The 6,854-nt window shown below is 43.0% G+C and overlaps 1 protein-coding gene across 1 annotated transcript in view; it reads right to left on the reverse strand.

Annotated features, from left to right (window-relative positions):
• LOC109921683 (unconventional myosin-Ic) overlaps window positions 1–4,133 on the reverse strand; it is a 120,623-nt gene extending 116,490 nt beyond the window's left edge. The window contains exon 1 of the mRNA XM_048612419.1: window positions 3,980–4,133. The gene's annotated coding sequence lies outside the window, so the exon portion shown is untranslated. The remainder of the gene's footprint in view (window positions 1–3,979) is intronic.
• Window positions 4,134–6,854: the final 2,721 nt, after the last annotated feature.

A 6,854-nucleotide genomic window follows, 5' to 3' on the forward strand; every position in this document is an offset into this window, starting at 1 on the left:
CACTGTCTTATCTGTTCCACAATATCCATCAGACTACACAGAAAGAGAAGGGTTCAGAAGAAGCAGACCCAGCTGAGATTCAACATCAAAAGTCTGAGTGACTCGGTCACTATGCAACATTTACAGGCATCACTTGCCAAAAACCTACCTTGGGAATAGCCAGAGGACATACGGGAATAACGGAGTCTGTTTAAATCAACCAGTCTCAGTACCAGCAATAAAATCCAGAAAAAGTCAGGACTGATTCAATGAGAATGATGCGGAAATTGAACTGCTCATCTCCAAGAAAAGGACAGCCTTCTGTGACTGGCAGAATGACATCAACTGCAAGGCCAACCAAAGAGCCTATGCCAAAGCGAAGAGTCTAGAAAAGAGTAAGGGAAACTCAAAAACAAACTGTGGATTGATGAGACCTTGGAATTCCAGCAGCTGGCAGATGCCAGTGACACAAGAAGCTTCTTCAGCGCCACCAAGGCAGTATATGGTCCAAGCTATCATGGTCTAAACCCCTGTGTTCTGAAGACAGAGAAAAACAGCTTAAGGATAATAAGGTGATAAGCACCCACTGGAGAGAGCATTTCCAAGAACTCCTCAACCCTAATACCAATGTTAACTTGGAAATCATCAACCAAATCCCCCAGAGATCCATGCAAGGTGACATGGAAGATCTCCCTACTGCAATCAAAGGGCAAGAAGTCATAAGGAGCCTAAAAAACAAGGCTACTGGTCCTGATGGGATTCCTGCAGCAATCATAAAACAGGGTGGCCCATAGCTCCATGAATATATTCATGCTTTGCTCCTGAAGATTTGGCTCAAAGAAGAACTCCTCTCAGAGCTCAGGGATGCTCTGACTGCGACCACATTCACAAAGGATAACAATGCTGACTGTAAGAATTAGAGGCATCTCCCTTCTGTTAACCACTGGCAAGTACTTGCACGTGTCCTTGTCAACAGACTTCTACCATTATTACAGGAAATAGTTCCTGAATCACAGTGTGGCTTCTGCCCATGCAGAGGAACAACAGACATGATCTTCACAGCATGTCAATTACAAGAAAAATTCTAGGAACAGAAGCTACTGCTTTACATGGTCTTCATCAACCTAAGGCCTTTGACACAATTAACAGGCAGGCTGTCTGGCAGATACTATCACGATGTGGCTGCCCTGTAAGGTCATCAGGATGCTGAGGCTGCTGTATGATGACATGTTTGCAACCACAAATTGGAGTCTGAGCCTTTCACCACGGAGACAGGCGTCAAACAGGGCTGCATCATCGTACCCCCACCCTGTTCACCATTTTCATTGCCACCATCCTCCATCTCACTGACCAAAACCTGCCCAAGGGAATGCAAATCATTTACCGTAAGGACAGCAGGCTGTTCAACCTTAATAATTTCAAGGCCAATGGCAAGGTCTCCACCACCTCCATCTTGTAGCTTCAAAATGCTGATGACATTGCCATGGACAATGTGCAGGCTTGGGCTGACAAGTGGAAAGTAACATGTGCACCACACAAATACCAGGCAATGACTATTTCCAACATGAGACAAAATCTAAACCTTATCCCTTGATATTCAATGGCATTACCAATGCTGAATCCCGCTCTATCAACAGCCTGGGGGTCACCATTGACCAGAAACTGAACTGGATTCGCCATATAAGTACCGAGGTCAAGTAGCTGTATCCCTCATGTTGATTCTTTCACCACTGGTGGGTATATCCTGCAACTGGGTCAATAAATATCCAGGTTGCAGAGGTCTGATGCTTTTGTGTAAGGTATTTGAGACTCTGAGTAGGATTCTGTTGAACTATTACTTGACTAGTCCATGGGTCAACTCTCCCAATTGGGACACAAGACCTTAGATGTTAACAAGGTGAGTTTTCCAAGTTATTGAGTCAGAGTTTTAAAAAAAATGGAAAGAGGCCTTTCGACTTATCATGTCCATGCCATTCATCGAACATCCCATTTTCCAGTACTTGACCCATTGTCTTGTACATTATGATGTTTCAAGTGCTCATTGGAGTAGTCCTTGAAATGTCTTGAGGTTTCCCATTTCTACCATCCTTTCAGGCATTGTTTTCCAGGCATGCTCAAGCCTGTTTAGAACTGTGTCCCGTGGTTATTGACTTCCGTGCTAAGGGGAAAAGTTTCTCCCTATGCCCTCTGTCCACGCCCCTCTGAACTGTGTACACCTCAATTTGACCCCAACTCAGCCTTCTCTACTCTAAGGAAATTAACTCCACTCTATTTAGTCTCTCTGACAGAGTTGGATATTTTATTTTTAATTTCTTAAAATGCTTATTATGGAGGTAAATCAAAAAATATTTACTCAAATAGAAGGAATGTTAAAGATTGGACACTTCTGAAATTATTCAACATCACTTAGTCTCAAGGAATCAGCATGTAAACAGTACGGCATGAAAACGACAAAAGAAATCTTCTAGTAACAAAGTAGCAGCTCAGTCAGCATAAACCTAGCTAAGAAGAACGTATTATTTCCTCAGTTCCTGACCAGATGATACTTTCCCAAGTTCTGCAACATATTTTCAATTATTTTTGCAAAGTGGAAAATACTGAAGGAAATTCTTGGCAGTTAAATTTGAAAAGTGACACTGAAAGTCAACTTGGTACAACAATTCAGACAGGTGAAGATGAAGACAAGTGTAATGTACATCAAGTGGAAATATTCATTTACTATTGCTCCAATATTTTTCTCTCCTGATTCTCTCCCTCTCTCTCAAAGGGATCAACCCATTGCTGCACTGGTGTTCAATTTTAACATTGGCTGAAAATTCTGTAAACAAGCTGATTCTGCCCTCACCCAAGGCAACACTATTCATTCAATGTAGGAACAAATTACTGCAGACGCGGGAATCACAACAGGTCAGGCAGTGTCCATGGAAAGAGAACAAGCTGTTCGTTCAACAGTTTAAGCTACGTCCCACCTTCGCTCTCCCCTCACCATAACATAACCAGTTAAAAATTGTAGTTATTGAATACAGTACCAATTCGGAAAGCTGTCAATTTCTGCTCACCTACTTTCATTAAGCCACTAACATTGAGGCTTTCCAGCTGAGATTGTTTAACTCAGTGCAAACTTTAAAATATTTGAATGTAAGTGACTGGGGTTGGTGTGGCGGCAGGTGGGAGGATGCTGAACACCAAAGGTTAAGACTAGACTACATGGTTATGGGGAGTGGAACCTGCCCTGGTTCCTGCCCTAATCCCAGATCAATGACAAAGTACTCTTGTGAACAGCACATGTGTACATTGGATATTAATGGTGGTTCTCACCTTACTGTGGTACAGATCGAAGGAGATGTCACCATCATCATCTCTCCTTTTTAATTACTGGAAAGTTTCTTCTCAGGGTTACAAAACTATACGTCTTGTTCTACCCTTTGGCCCAAGCTTATAATTATATTGAGACACTTCTAAAACAGTTCAGTCTAGAAAACATTTAGCCACCTCTTCATAGACCAATTCCTTTTTGCCTTGTTAAGTTGCAATGTGACCAGTGTTTCCCCATAAATGAACAGCAGTTGGTAGGTGGGCCTTTAGCTGCAAACCACAGACATCTTTAATACAATCATACAGGCATCTTTAATACAGAATCTTCATGCTAATGTACAGGAGACACTCCCACTATCCTGGTTCGTACTGCCATACAAAATGCTGCACAAGACCAGAGGAGATCTCAACTGGACCAGCACATCCATTCATCCCTCCCTACAGATCACTAGGCTAACCTGGGATTCACAGTTCAATTGTTTTCAGAGATCAATGTTACAATTTGGTCTGTTCCAGTGTCGTGGTGCGTTATTCCAAAGTGAGTGCCTCCCATGTGCAGCATCTGCTTAAATCCCCAGAAACCTTCAGTACAATCCTCACTGTGTAGTGGAATGAGCAGCCTGTGTGTGTGAACGAAAGACCGGAGCACGTTGTGAAATCTCACACATCCACAATGCACACTTACCAGGCACCGATGGGTGGGTTATAGCTGGGAGCAGTATCCCGACCAGGAAGATCTGTAAAATGCCAGGGGGAGAGTGGGTGTTTGAAGGACAGCTCCTTACTGTTAGGGCCAAGCTGGGCAGGATCCCTTCCCATCCAGGAGAATGTGTGAGCCCCAAGCCACACCTTCCAAACACAATGACCTTGCAACAGGAAGAGCTCTCTGCCAATCACAACCAACGGACCAATGATATCATCGTACGATGACATCAGGGGATCCCAAGGGAATTTCCTTTTGAATGTATCAAACTTCTGACAATGTCTGGAGGCGGGGGTCAGTGACCAAGGCACCTGATTAGCTTCAGGCTTGGAGTGAACAGGAGTCGGCATTGTCAGAATTTCAAATTTTTTTTCGCCATTACTCAGCAAGTGAAAGAGGAATCAGTTCCTCGGGAGGTTTAGAAGCTCAGTTATACCCCTCGGCCTCCCCATGGGGTGAGGCGGAACCCAAAAAGAGGATCCTATTTAAAGAAATAGAGGCAGGGAGATAATGGGTGGGTTTTGTAGCTGATCGGGGTAAGGGTGAGTGCTAAAACTGGGCCGAGGGCATTTTATACGGAAAGTGATCATTTTTATTCTCTCCTCAGACCCAGTCAGAAAAGGAAAGTGCTAATTCTCTGTTTAATCAGCCCAGGTACTTTTAAAGGCAAACTTCTGCTTAATTAATGCACAGCCGACTCAATATGTAACTCAATTATAGTATCAGTTCGAATGAGATCCGTTACATTCATCAATATATTAGGTTGTCCACGGCTTCAGTAACCCCACGAACAGACAATACAACATTTCTGATTATAGACCCAATGTCATATTCAGGGGAACTGCGCCCAAATCTGGGTCCCACCCTGTTACAGTTTCTGAATCACCAGGACTTTTTACAAGTCATTTCCCAACATGTGAGTGTGAGGGGAATTAAGTGCAGTAGAATTTCCCTTGCGATATGGAAATGTCAATTCGGCAGATGATTCGTATGAATAATACCGGAAATCTGACACATTTCTGGTAAAATAATGAGACTTCATTCTCCTCTCAGCCATGTCCCACTGAAATATTCAAAGGTACAATCTGAAGACTCCCTGAAGCTTAAGGCCACCATCTGACGTGCAGTATTAGAGTTGACACTGTTTCGGTTACATGTGGAAGAGGCTATACAGTGAGAAAAATAATGAACATAAAATACTGCAGATGCTGAAAATCCGAAATAAAATCATAGAACGCAGAAGGTCTGGCAGCATCAATGGAGAGAGAAACAGTTAACGTTTGGAGTGTTCTTCGGCACACTTTAAAAAACAATCGCAAGCATTTCTCACTGTTTAACTGTTGGTTTCTGCAGTGTTCAAATGGAAACCTGGTAATGTCTAAAACCTGCCCATGACATGGTTATATTCACGAGGCTGTACTTATGTTTATGCTTCTTACCGTGTTCTTAGGTAATGATGAGATAACGGAAGGTTGAAATTTCAGAGAAGTTCAAAGATAGGAACTGCAGTAAGCCATTCTGCCCCTTAAACCTGTTGCAGCGCTTCATTTACTTGCTTTCTGTCTGAATCTTTTGACATCCAAAATCCCCAGAATTGAAAATTTCGGTTGTCTTATTATGCACTGCTTTTGAAAAGCATGATCCAGGTTTCCAATATCCTTTGTGGAAAAAAGTAAATAACATTATTTTTAATATTATGAATTTTGTGTGCAGTTTGAATGGGGAGACAAAAGCCTAGTGGTATTATCACTGGTCTGTTAATCCAGAGACCAAATTAATGTTCTGGGGACCCAGATTTGAAATCTGCCATGGAGATGGTGGAATTTGAATTCAATTTTTTTAAAAATCTGGAATTAAGTGTTGAATGATGACCATGAATCCTTTATCAATTGTTGGGAAAAATTAATGCCTTTAAGGGAGGGAAACTGCCATCTTTACCTGGTCTGGTGTACATGTGACTCGAGACCCACAGCAATGTGGCTGACTGTTAACTGCCCTCTGGATAATTAACGATGGCCTAGCCAGTGACACCCTCATCCTTTGAATGAATTAAAATGCTCCAGCCTCTTCCCAACTTTCTTTCATGGTTCTTCAGACACTTTATGTCAGTTTCAGAATTTCCAGTTTGCAGGCTCTAGCCGCCTTCTCTTCACCATGGACTTGCAATCCCTTTGCATGTCCATGCCCCATCAGGATGGTTCGAGGCTCTCTGCTTTTTCCTGGAAAAGATGCCTGAACCATCCCCATCCACCACCATCCTCCTCTACCTGGCTGAGCTCATCCTCACTTTGAATAACTTCTCCTTTACCTCCTCTCACTTCCTTCAGGTCGAAGTTGAGGCCATGGGTACCCACATGGGCCCCAGTTTTGCCTGTCTCTTTGTGTGATACATGGAACATTCCTTATTTTAATTCTACTTGGGTCCCTCCCACAACTCTTTCTTCAGTAAATCAATGACATCATTCGTACTGCTTCCTTCTCTTGCCTGGAATTGGAAAAAAAAATAACAATTTCACTTCCAATTTCCACACCACTGTCATCTTCACCTGGCCCACCTCTGACTCCTCCCTTCTCTTCCTTGACATCTGTTTCCATTCCTGGGGATAGGCTACCCATTGCTATCCATTACAAAGCCACTGACTCCCAACGTTACCTGGACTATTCATCCTCACACATTGCTTACTGTAAAGACTCCATTCAATTCTCCCAGTTACACCATCTCTGTCACATCTGTTCTGTTGATGCTACTTTCCAGAAGGGACCCCAGGAATGTCCACCGTTTTTCTCAATCAAGGATTCCCCACTACTGTGATTGACAGCTGTGTGCAACCCATTTCCTGTACTTCTGGCCTCACAC

The sequence above is a fragment of the Rhincodon typus genome, chromosome 26, assembly GCF_021869965.1.
Source record: "Rhincodon typus isolate 14 chromosome 26, sRhiTyp1.1, whole genome shotgun sequence".
NCBI classification, from domain to species: domain Eukaryota; kingdom Metazoa; phylum Chordata; class Chondrichthyes; order Orectolobiformes; family Rhincodontidae; genus Rhincodon; species Rhincodon typus.